This window comes from Lycium barbarum, chromosome 2 (assembly GCF_019175385.1).
Source record: "Lycium barbarum isolate Lr01 chromosome 2, ASM1917538v2, whole genome shotgun sequence".
NCBI lineage: Eukaryota > Viridiplantae > Streptophyta > Magnoliopsida > Solanales > Solanaceae > Lycium > Lycium barbarum.
Window position 1 is genome coordinate 123,726,566 of NC_083338.1, and position 13,831 is coordinate 123,740,396.

The 13,831-nt window shown below is 38.8% G+C and overlaps 1 long non-coding RNA gene across 1 annotated transcript; it reads right to left on the reverse strand.

Moving 5' to 3' along the window:
• Nucleotides 1-1,178: 1,178 nt before the first annotated feature.
• Nucleotides 1,179-13,531, reverse strand: LOC132621847 (uncharacterized). The gene is made up of 5 exons (XR_009575716.1): nt 11,269-13,531; nt 5,713-5,799; nt 4,518-4,573; nt 3,402-3,727; nt 1,179-1,376 (listed from the first exon to the last, which is right to left on the reverse strand). It is a non-coding gene; the product is annotated as an uncharacterized LOC132621847 (long non-coding RNA).
• Nucleotides 13,532-13,831: the final 300 nt, after the last annotated feature.

A 13,831-nucleotide genomic window follows, 5' to 3' on the forward strand; every position in this document is an offset into this window, starting at 1 on the left:
TGAAGTTTCACCAAAACTAGGGTTTCTAATCAAATTCATGATGACCCTAAGTACATGTACCATGATATACCATGTTCGTATAAATAATTCGTTATTTTGTTCTTACTAGTCTATTTTTGGTTATTGAGAATCCATCTGTAATCCATGAAAACCCATACTTTGCATTCTATGGGTTCTTAAATGCAAGATATGAACTTCTATGTTTATTTTCACGAACTTCTACCTGCTCCCTTGTTTTCACACAAGTTATACTATATATCTATCTTCATGTTGCAATACAATCACGAGTCAGGTTCACAATCATATTTATATAATTCATGGGCTACTAAGCCAATTATATCCATGTTCATGTTTTTAGAGTTGCACAAAATTACCGAGAAGGCTCAGACAACCTAAAACTACGTATGTCAGCGTAGGATAAGAATCGCTCTGCCCAGTTAGGATGATTCCTTCATGTTTAGCCATTGCGGGTTATTGGATCCATTCATATCATGTTCACGTTTTTTATCTCGACAAGGTACAAGATGGCTTAGCTGATCAGCCATAGATCAGATGCCATGTGCTTACGTGGTGGTTTTATGTCGGTTATACTAATGCTCTCTCACAGATATCTTTTTACAGACTTAAAATATCTTATTCATGTTATACATATTCATGTAAGATGATATTCATGTTCATGTTCAGTTTACAGATATAGTTTTAGTTTCAGTTCTATTATTTCATGTGCCATGTTGTTTCATTCAGCTGCTTTACATACCAGTACAATTCGAGTGTACTGACGTCCCCTTTTATTTGCTTAAAGGTCGACATTTCACGATGTAGATTTACAGGACGACGGATCAGCTCATTAGGACTTTGCACGTATCAACTATTGGTGAGCCCCATCTCATTGGGGGTTTTATTTTTATTTATTTCATGTTAGTTATGCAGTTAAGGTATGCAGGGGGGCCTTGTCCCGGTAAACAGTTTAGCAGTCAGACTCATTGTCACGACCCAATTTGTGAATCGTGATGACACCTACACTGTCTCCCTAGTTAGGCGAATCATTCCCAAATCATTTTAATCATATATAAGAATTATGCGAAAATAAACAATAATTTAGCTAACATATTCGAATCATATAGATAATAAATTCGAAAGTAATAACAACCCCAAAATCTAGTCTGAACTAGTAGAAGAGTCACTATATCGAGATACAAGTTTGATATGAAGTAAAAATCTCAAGTATAACAATATTGTTTCAAGAATACAAAATAAACAGTTATGTACAAATGAAGAGTATCCGGGTTACGGATCTAGCTAAAGCTCAACCTAGAATCTCTGTTAAGTAGATTCGGATCACACTCGACGACAGGAGCTGGAATGAGTAACAAACTCTGCACTCAAAAGAAGAGTACATCAAGAGTAGCATCAGTACAAACAACATGTACTGAGTAAGCATCATAGGCCGACTAAGATTAGTTCACACATATAAGCATAAAATCAACAAGATAAGCAAGTAAGCACATAATACTCAAACCAAGTCACAGAATATCCATAACCGAATCACCATCTAAGATGAAGCTTCTAAACCACAAATCTGTCTTATCACAATAATATCAATCAATAATCACAACCTAGGTTCTGACCTTTGAAGAGTCACTACCCAGCAATCTAACCCAGTCCATAATACGATCTACACCACTATAATAATACGAACCAACCATGCCAAATAAAAAATAAAGAGCTATATAATGATGCAAAATAAAATGTAGTGATGTGAAATGCAATACAATGCACTGTCCAAATGCCTCAAACCTGTACACACATGCTAATGGTATTGTTTGCCCAATAGTCATGACCCATGAGAGATCCGCGAAGTCCATGTACCCCTCGCTCTGGAACAGACCTTGGATCACGAGTTCAAACAGGCCACATCCTCACCCCCTTATCAAATGTGCCTTATATACATATATCAAGATAGATCATATCCCCACCCCCAGTCAGATGTGCCTTTATACATATGTTGTATGCAAAATGAGTATTCAAAATATGGTTCAATTCTAGTACCTCAAGATGAGATATCAACTCAAAGTAAGCATGATCAGTCAATGAAGTCAAACACCAATGAAACTGCAAGTCGCATTGCCTTAACCATATCAGGACATAGAATAATCAACTTATCCCTGGAATGAATCATACAATTCCTCTTGATCAACGTAAGAGTCTATGACACCCTTTACCTCCACATATAGCAAGTGCCCCTCATCACTAACTCTTGCATCAATCATTTCCGGACTATTTCCATCATATATAAATGTATGAATGCAGGAATGAGGAATCAATGTAATGAATGAAAATGAATATGCTATCAAGATCACAAACACCATATGTTGTATCAAATCTTGCATAACTTCGTTACCTTCAGCAAATCATAATTAAGATCTCATTCGTGCCTTATCACAAGTACACATCCAATTCAAGCCTAATCTCATTATCTGATCACAATATGAATCTCAACATATTTCCAGTCCAACAGTCAATATGGAACATGATCAGCCAATAATATCAAGGTCAATGAGCACAAGGCACCATGCTACAAGCCATAACATGACTTAGATAAATCACTCAACAACAGCAAGGATATATAACCATCTCTATCAACAAGGAGAGTATCTATTGACTCCTTCCTTCCCATGTCACAACAAATACACCTCAGGTTTCAGTACATAAAGTAATGGTGACAAGCCCATATAATCAGAAATCATACCAACCTTAGATAATATTCAACCAAACACCATGTTGAAGACCTAATTATGTTTTCTCCCGTCAATTCTATATAATATATACATTTCGCTAATCAGAGTCTAACTAAAGTAAGCTGTAACCTACCTCGAAAGCAGAATAGAGCGACGAACTACTTCACATGAGCTTTCTGTTTCCTTGACTCAGAACGGTCAAAGTCTAGCAATATAATGCTAAGTAAGCAATAGACCTTCTAATAAATATGGGGACAACATTGGGAAAGAGGACCCAATTACTTCTACCTTTTTTGAAAGGTGAACCATTATTAAATGGTAGATTTATCATAAGCTCGATCCCAACAATCATAATCTTCCAATTTATGGGTTTCTAATCAATTTAATCCCTTCAAAACAGATTTTAGTCCAAATTTCGCCTGTTTATTAGAGTCCTAAGTCTCAATACACAATTCCCAACACAATTAACCAATTTACTATCCTAGAAGGTGATTACCCACCCTTCTAGATGATTAAATAACAATAAAATCAATAACACGTCAATTATTCTAGCGTTTAACAATTCTAGGGTTCTATTATTTTCATTCAGCATTTAAGAACCTTAACTAGCATAAGAACTTAAAGATGATAAGGGAATGAACAATGAAAAGGGTTAAGACTTACCTTCAAAGGAGAACTTCACCATAGCCTTAGAAAATCTCCTCTCACTTTCTTGGGAACTATTTTTAGTGCTACGTGGTGAATGACTAAAAAATTTGCAATATAAAAGTCAGTTTCTGCCTCCCGTCGACCGCTGCAGCAGTCACTATGTTCATTGCAGCGGTCTGACCCACTGCTGCGGCTGACCTCATTAACTCTCTCAACCCTGTGGTGACGACCGTCGCCCCCCGTGGCAGACTTGCTGCAGCGGGCAGAGCAATCGCATCCGACCAGTAACCTCTACTTTTTCACCAGATTTTCACCTAAAATTCCAACAATATTCCAAGGCCCTACAGATACAAACCAAACATGCACACATAAGTAAAAACGCGCTACGGACTCACTCATGGCCTCAAAATTCACAACAGAGTTCTAATTTTCTAAGTCACCCCCCAACAAAAATAAAACTAGCCAAACAATGCACAACATTCAATCAAATGCCTCAGTTTTTAGAATTCTAACTTTTTAAGTTTTCATTAGACTTACACCTAGTCTCAGAATTGAATCAGCTAGGGTAAAATGGTCAAAACGCTCCTAACGACCCGCTGGGTCGTTACATTCATGTCAGAGATTTCATAGACTAGACTACTTCAGTTATGTCGTGTTAGATGTCCAGAGTCGTATAGCCAGTATTGGCTCACTACTTATTATATTTTTAGACTATTTCCGCATCATGTCTAAACAGTATTTTCATTAGTATTATGATGACTCTTGTTATTCTTACTATGCATATTTTAAAGTGTATTCCGCGTTAGTACATGCCCCATATTGATTCAGCAAGCCATGTGGTTCGCTCAGTCACATGCAGTAAGGCACTGAGTGCCGTGTTATGTCCAGGCCATGGTTCGGGGCGTGACTGTACGGAAGTATTGGGCAAAGTCTGAAGTATAACAAAGTTGCCAACATAGGTAACATACAAGCTTGCGACTCTGACTGACTACTACTATAGTCCATGAAGCCTCTAATGAAGTACTGAAAACTGACTGTTTACCGGGACAAGGCCCCCAGCATACTTTACTACCTATAACTGTTATAAAAACTATAAATAAATGATAAGGCCGCAAAAGAACCGGGGCTCACCATCAGCTGATATTGCAGATCCTAGCGAGCAGATATGTCGTCCTGTAAATTGTTACCTGTATCGCGAGATGTAGTCCCCGGGCAAAAAAAACGTCAGTACATTTGAATTGCACTGGTATGTAAAGTAACTGAAAGAAAGAACTGTAAGTGGGGTGCTCGAGAAAGGGCAGCCTAATAAATAATAATAAATGTTGTAAACTGAAATGAACAAGAGAAGTGGAGTTATGAGTACTTCCTGTTCTGCATCTAAATCCTCTGATTTAGGGGTGGGCACGGTACGATATATACCGATTACCATACCAAAATCAAAATTTTTGATACCGCGGTTTCGGTATCATGGTATTTGGTACGATATTTGGTATGCATTTTTGAAAAGTTTGGTATTTGGTACGGTATTCGGTATTAATAAAGAAAATACTGAATACCATATCGAAGTATCCATACAATTACATATACAATTCAATATATATATATATATATATATATATATATATATATATATATATATATATATATATATATATAATGAGTATTAGTACAAACTAATTGTTTAGACGTTTGAATTGCTTGTAGTTTCTTTTAAATATTTTCACATGTGTAAGATGTTAGTATGATATAATTGATTGAAAAGCTCATTTTGTGTACCGAAGTATATATATCTTCATGGAAATGCCCTTTTTGTGTAATTAATTAACGAAAGGCATTGCTTGTACTCTGTTTTGAATATTTTTACACATGTAAGATGTTAGTATAATATAATTGAGAAGTTTCTTAAATAGCTGAAGTCTTAATTGTCACACCCCCGCAGGGAGGCGTGATAGGGCACCCGACCCCTCGGCCAGAATGCCGGCTAAGCTAAACTGAACTAGATAATATAATCATACTGGACTTGGAACAACTTAGCATAAAGCCTTAGTGGCACCTGCATTCAGCAAAACCCAAACCGAACAGTAGACAACATCACCTACATATACACATAATCATAGTACGCGTGCTGACGAGGCCGCCACTAAACAATATCATAAGTCAGTAGGCCCATTTAACAGAACATAATTCTCACGACCAACACCAACACACTACACAAGGTCTTCAAGCCTCTAAGAGTAGGAAACATTATCCTCATAAAAGGTCGGGACTACACATCCACCGACATATCCAAAAAATATACAGTAACCATGCAGTCATAATCATATACCAAAGCAGGAAAGTCCGGATGAATGGCACTTGCTGACCCGCTGACGATGCTCCTATCATAGCGCGCCGTTAGTAAATTTGTCTTGACCTGCAGCATGAGATGCAGGTCCCAAAATGGAACACTCAGTACTAAAAATATGTATTGGGTATGTAAGGTAGGCTGAAATACGGTAATGAAACAAGACAGTCTAGAAGATGTATAATGAAAGTCATAACCCGAAGACAATCAATATGCAGTGCATGATAAAAACCATCTGTCATATGCAATATAGTGTGTGTGTGTATATGTGTATATATATCTAATGTAGCCGGCCCTAGTGGGACTCGGTGAGATATCGTACTCGGCCCTTTCGGAACTCGGTAAATAAGCATCATCATCATCATCATATCCTCTCATGTCCGGGGAAACATCATTATCAACGTACCCGGCCTTTTTTGGGACTCGGTAACCATACCCAACTGATCAGTGGTTACACATCTACGTGCCGTACCTGACTGACTATAGTGCGGCTCGGTAAGTAAAATAGTGCATATATAGTATATATATAAATGCATGCAGAGTACAAAGAAGTAGACATAGGCCTTTCGGAGTGACGTAAGGTCGTAACCTCCGAATATGTTATGGAATGCATGAAGAGGCCGAAAGGACAATCAACAATAAATATAATATCAATAAACAAGCATAGGGAACACACGTGACATTTTTGTGGAATTTAATAAGAGTCAAGGAATGCGTACTAACGGGCCTCTAGTATATTCAACAAAAATCGTTTACGGAAAATCGTATAAAAACATGCTTTTCCAAAAAACCGGTAAATCTTGTAAATCATAGATTTCTCATAAAAACATATCTTTTCTTTGTAAAACTTCAGACGTTTTCGAATTAAGGAGCATGCACGTTAAATTTCTGTAGGACTCGTGCCAACAAAATGAGGACAGCTAGGCCTTACATACCTGCCTCTGCTGTCTCGCTAACCTGACTCGCTCCCTTAATCCACTGCTCGTCCTTTGGTCCCAAAACCTATATCGACAAATAATTTCCTTATTCAACTCCGTAGATTCAACTTATCTAAATCTTGTAGTCCTGAGGAATTCGTTCTACGGAAAATTCGGCAGCACTTCCTTTGTTTTTACTATATCCCGACATAACAAAAACAACCATAACAACAACAACAACAACAACCGCCGACGCAATATATATGATCATAATTCCAACAATCCATCCATATCATTCTACAAATATTCTTCACACCGGTTTATCCCATCCTTCGCTCAATTCAACAATATACGACACAATTCAATGAGTATAACTTTGAATTATCGTAAATTCACGAGTATATTGTAGGGATCTTACCTCAATTAGCCGCGACGACTTGCATTATCATATTGCATATGGGGTTTCTGCCCCTCCCCCCGATACCACGATGATAACGTCAACATCTACGAAGGTACACAAGCTCCCCGAGCCCTGATCGACACTAGCCGCTCCAAAATAGTGTCAAATTGGTCTTCTACATCACTTACATCATCTAGGTGCTTTAGGAACTGATCTTGGGGGTGTTTGGAGGGTTAAAATGGGTTATGCAGGCCTTTTATAGGCGTTTTAGGTCGGTTTTCACCGACTTGACACGTAGCTAGCGCGATTGCATGGCCTAGGGCCACGGTCACGCAGGCTTCTGACAGCCTATCTTACAACGCCTATAACTTTTTACTCTGATGTCGTCTTGACAAACAGTTTATTGCGTTGGATTCTAAACTCGGCGAACTTCATTTTGGGCACTTGAATCACCCCAAAAATCCTTATATACTATGAGATAAACTTCCATCTATTTGGACCAAAATTTGCTTCCGAAATTTCACAAACTTCTACCAAAGTCTCATTAACTTTGTTTTCTTCAATCCGCTTGATCCTGGAACCTCCGAAACTTTCCATACATGATATTTATCATTAATTATACTTGATAAGGGTCATTTCCCTTGGTTCCAAGGTTTTCCTTCCTGGTGACGACTTACGAGATCATACTTCATCCTTTACTTCATCATTACGTACTTCCCATGGATTGTACCTTTCAAAACTTCACGGGACGTCGCCGATACTCCATTAATGCGGTGAAATATGTGGCATGCTCATGCTCCGAGAGGGCGGGTGTTACACCTCGAAAAAAAAAATCCTCTATTGTTTCCCAAGTGAATGGACCCGCGAGGAGTACGAGTATCTGATATTTTCATGAGTAAGAAATAACATTTGACGACCCTAAGTAAGATTCTGAAGGCACTTGAAATAAGAGATAGGTTATGCTCCATAATGAATAATTATAGGTTCTGAAAATGTGAAAAGTTGTAGATCTGCATTTTGGCCAGTTGCACGTAAAATGAAATACGGACCGTAAAGTGGTATACGACCCGTAAACTGCCATGTCGTATTTTGGCTTCCAAAACTTCAACTTTCTGCCAAATGATCAAATGGTTAAATACGACCTGAAATACGGACCGTAAAGTGGTTTACGGCCCGTAAACTGTGTCCGTAAATCACCACGTCTCAGCCTGTCTTGTCATCAACAACACAAATCAAGTGAATCAAGTGTAAGGAAACCCATTCTGTCCTAAGGTGTGTCTACGAGCCATGTGTAGTAGAGTCTTGGTTATGGGTGTGTTGCGCGCCACACTTATAAACAAGAAGCTGCAGACATTTTAGGAATAAATGACCTTCTTTCTTCATAAGAATCGTGCAATAGAGCTGTGATATAAGAAATTGGTTTTCCTTAATCGTGTGTTGTGTATTTCAGAAATGCCTAGAAAGAGAACAACTACAGCAGCCCAAAAGGGCAAGACGGTGGCAGAAAAGCGAACTGAAAGAGCACCGCCACCTGTAGTAGAGGAAAGTGAGTCCCAGAATGCGGCTCAATCTCAGTCCTCCCAGACAGAGCCTATTACTGAGGAGCGTGAGGGGGCCTCAGCCCCAGCTCCATCACCTCCGGCTCCTCCACCGGACGCTCCAGGCCAAGATGTGAAAGAGCCCATACATTTGCTTACTCAGTTGGTTGCGGCCCAGACTCAGAGGCAAAGTACAGGGCAAGGTGATAGGGTTGTTAGTGCAAGGGCCCGTGATTTCATTACCTTAAACCCTCCGGAATTCTTTGGGTCAAAGCCGGAGGAGGACCCTCAGGATTTCATCGATGGTATGTTGAGGACGCTTCGATTGATACATGCTTCGGACACCGAATCATGGAGTTAGCGTCGTATAGATTGAGAGATGTCTCGATCCAATGGTATACAGTTTGGATGGCTTCACGGGGAGCCAATGCACCTCCCCCGGTATGGCAAGAGTTTGTTGATGCTTTTCTCCGACACTATATGCCTCCGAAAGTTCGGCGAGCTAGAGCCGATAAGTTCTTAAATTTGAGGCAAGGTAGTATGAGTGCTCTAGAGTATAGTCTCCGCTTCAATTCCTTGGCTAGGTATGCTTCGACCATGGTAGCGGACATGGGTGACCGAGTGCACCGATTTGTGAAAGGCCTAGGGCCACACTTGATGGATAGATGCCTGACTGCGTCCCTTCAGGACGGTATGGATATTGCGCGCATTCAGGCTCATGCTCAGAACTTAGAAGAAAGCTTGCAACATCAAAGAAGTGAACGCGAGCAAGATAGGGGCCATAGCAAGAGGGCCAGATCTTCGGGTCCGATGAGTGAGTTCAGAGGTGGGCACAGGCAGCAGTTTCCCAGGAATTCGGGCTATTCTATGACCAGTGCACCTCCACGGTTTTCAGGCCAGAGATTTGATAGATCTGCTCGTGCAGGGCCGAGTTCGAGTTCTTCAGGGTCCCAGTTTAGAGGTGATTCGGGTCAGGCGAGGACGCCCATGCCCCGATGTTCCCAGTATGGGAAGTTGCATTGGGGTCAATGCCGATCAGGTTCAGATGGTTGTTATTCATGTGGTCGGCCAGGCCATATTATGCGTGATTTCCCCTCGGTTCATGGTAGAGGTAGGACCCAGCCTTTAGGGTCAGTAGCCGAATCTTCATCTTCTATGCGCCCTATGGGGCTAGGTTCACAGGCGCCAGTCGGCCATGGTAGAGGCAGAGGGAGAGCTCCCAGTTCTAGCGGTCCCCAGCACCGTATTTATGCTTTGGCTGGACGCCAAGATCTGGAGTCTTCTCCTGACGTGGTCATAGGTATATTATCGGTATTCTCTCATGATGTATATGCTTTGATTGATCCGAGCTCCACATTGTCCTATGTTACGCCATATATTGCGGGTCGATTTAGATTCGAACCGGAGTTAATCAAACCTTTTGAGATGTCTACACCCGTGGGTGAATCGGTAATAGCTAGCCGGGTATATAGAAATTGTGTAATTGTGATTTGTGATCGTCGTACCATGATTAACTTGCATGAGTTAGAAATGGTGGATTTTGATGTTATTATGGCCATGGATTGGTTGGCTTCTTGTTATGCCAATGTGGATTGTAGGATGAAAATGGTTCGTTTCCAATTTCCGGGAGAACCAGTTTTAGAATGGAAAGGGAATACGGCATCACCAAAAGGTAGGTTTATTTCCTATCTAAAGGCAAGGAAAATGATCACGAAAGGGTGCATTTATCATCTAGTGCGAATTCAAGATGTAGAAGCTGGGTCGCCTGTTATACCTTATTTTAACCGGGGTCAAAATAGTTTACAACATCCTGGTAATTCCGGGATTATTTAAAATTAGGAGTCGCCACCTAATTATTTACGGTGAATTAGGGCACATAAAGTTTATTAAAGTAGTTATCTAAAGTTGACTCTATTTTAAAGTCTACGAAATCAAATGATTCTAGGTACGGGTTCAACTAACCTAGAGGGAAGGTATCAGGCATCCTCTAAATTCCATTAATAATGGTTAATCCGACCGAACTCAAATTTAATTTGGCTAAGAATGTAGGTGTAATATTTTATAATATGTAAGAAAATATATTGTAAGTGTTGCCAAGGCTATAGTGGAAATATAAATATGCTATTTTAAAATAAGGCTTTTAGAAAAGATAATATTCTTTTGCATAAAAGACTTTAGTTATAAGTAAACTAAAAAAAAGTGCGGGATTATACGATGTTTTGTAAATATTCGAAACAACTTAATAACTAAGTGTTAATTGATTTATTAAGAAATGTGTTATTTTGAGCATAAGCGTAACTGAAGAGAATATATTGAAAGTATTTTAAGAAAAGAGTCATCGTAAAATAATTTATATTTCACCATCTAATAAGTGGGTAAATACCATATATAAGAATACTTATGCAATATAGTAGTATAAGTGAAACAAAAGCTTAAAGTTGGACATATAGATCTTGTAAAAACTTGTAAAATACATATTTTGATGTTTCTGGAACCGATTTGAACTCAACCATGAGTCATTTTAGAGTTAAAAATATTTGGTTAGCAAATCATCCTATGGGTTTTAGTCATTGGTTTTAAATCATTAATTAGAGGTAAACACCTATGTGATCAAACAAACTAGTTTTCGACTAAACACAATGTTCAGGAGCATCAAGTAAGATACCAAATAGATAACACATACACTGTTTGCTGCTCTCTTTTGTGCTATTGTTCGGACGAGTTTTGAAGGAGAGCGAAACATATAAAGGAGGATGTGGACGCGCATTTCAAGCCTTCGCGAGGTGACGTCGAGTCTTAAAGTAAGACCCTTCGACTCCGGTGTGTCATGCAAAAGAAAAGGAGAAAAAAGATTAGAAGTGGTGACATGATTCTGTAACATACAAGATTTTTATAATCGACAACCAACACAACAGAGCAGTTTCAATACTCAAGCCGAACAAGTGATATTACGTAAATAGATGCGGTGGTTAATCACTAGTAAGGAAGAAAAGAACAGAAACTAATTACTCAATGTAAATATAACTCTATAATATGCATAGATGCAAGCTGTGTACATAACAAGAAAAGATGATCTTAAGTATAGTTATTTGAATGCCACTTTTGGTCCAGACCCAGATCATAAAAAAAAAGAAAAAGCAAAGGACTGACTTCTGCGCTACTGCTCTTATTAGCCCAAAATCCCTCAAAACTCGAAACCAGTTCATTTCAACAACAAATAGGCCGAATTCGATTGGCAGAAAACATCACAGGAGCTGAAAGATTCAAGAACCATAACTTAGTACCAAAAAAGACAAAGACTAAACCAACTGTAAAAGAAATGTGACAGTGATCACGACAAAGAAAAAATAAACTGGACTAGAAAAAAAAAAGCTAACTCTCTACATCATATTTGATATTCCAACTCAAAGAATGTACTATTAAGGTTAAAGCATGTAAATGAGACACGGATAAGTTTCTGATTTAAGAAATTGTATTTAGTAAAATTCAAGAAGAGAAAAAAAAGAAAACTGGGCAACAATTGTTTAAACGACTTAAGTTACATACATGTACTTTAACTAAACGAGAAAAGAAACATTCAGACTCTATCCCTCATTAACCTCTACTGAGAAGTTTGACACTAATTCTTTAACTAGAACTATGGGAAAAGGAAGGGAATCATACTTTAGCGACTAAAACACCCATGTGAGCAATACAATTTACCATCAGATATTGTGCATTCATGAAGGAGTAGGCCGTATGTTCATTTTTTCTACCAAAAGCAACCATTGACTCGTATGAACTTGCTTAAGTAAATGAAATCACAAGAAAGAACCAAAAATGCTGAGTTGAGACTAAGCTAATGACTCACACTTTATCGCATAAATTCAAAGGAATACAAAAAGTTGTCATGCTTCCTATATGAATTAGAATTTACATCCAACAACTCATACTACAACATGATTTTGATACTAACAGAAAGGCGATCCAGCAACTATTTTACCACAGAAATAAAACGACTTGCTACAAAGATAAACTAAATAGACAAGGCTGGAAATGAAAAAAAGGGAAGAAAGTTACTGACCTTTTTCGGGTGCAGTGAACAGGGGTCGTCGTGGTCTCGAATCTACACTCGAACACCAACAAACTCCGAGCTTGAGTATCGCTCGGATTCAAGTCAGTAACAGGGGCAGAAAAGGAATAAAGTTGCTTAATATTTTGAATCACTACCCGAAGGTGCTAATATTGAAGAATATTGATTTTTTTTTTTTTAAAAAAGGATATCCGCAGCTCCAAAGAACTCGAACAGAATCGAGTTTGAAACAAATCCCAAATTTATAGTAGTAATGGAAAGATAAAAAAAATTGGGTGTCAACATCGCCGACTCTACAGTTAGTTCCAGTGCTGAATAAATTTCCGGATGTGTTCCCGGAAGAACTTCCAGGCCTTCTTCCCGAGCGGGAAATTGATTTTGCTGTTGATGTGCTGCCAGACCCTAAGCCTATATCTATTCCTCCTTATAGAATGGCCCCCACAGAATTGAAGGAGTTGAAAGAGCAATTGAAAGACTTGCTTGAGAAAGGCTTCATTAGGCCTAATTCGTCCCCGTGGGGAGCACCCATATTGTTTGTCCGAAAGAAAGATGGCTCTTTGAGAATGTGCATTGATTATCGGCAGTTGAATAAAGTGACGATTAAGAACAAATATCCTTTTCCGAGGATTGATGATTTATTTGATCAATTGCATGGTGCCAAAAAGGAATGCATCATTTGCGCTGCCTCCGCAATTATTCTACATGTAGTTGATACTTTTATATCCCAGAGGTAGCATAAGGTAATGGATATCTTGCAATTATCCAACTTGGAATTTAGTGACAAAAGAATACTAAGAAAGAGACACGATAATAAAAAGTCCACAACGTATCTAGGCTAGAGAATTAACAACAAGAAGGATAACCAATGAAAAGATTCAACAATGCTGCTTTGGAAAACAAAGATAACCAAAAATTTGATCAATTTAGTCTTAAACTGAATGCATAATCACCTCGTTGCACTGTTGCATTGTCACGGGCATTGACACCTTTTCCATTTTTTTACACGTGTAAAAGTGTGGTGACTTCTTTTAATAGTCATCACTTAAGCTGCCACCCCAACCTTTGCATAGTCCACTTGCTACCCACCTATCCATGGCACACGTGGATTATGCCCACATAATTTTTATCCCATAATCTTCATTAATTTTTGTCTTCTACTACAATCTCCCATTGG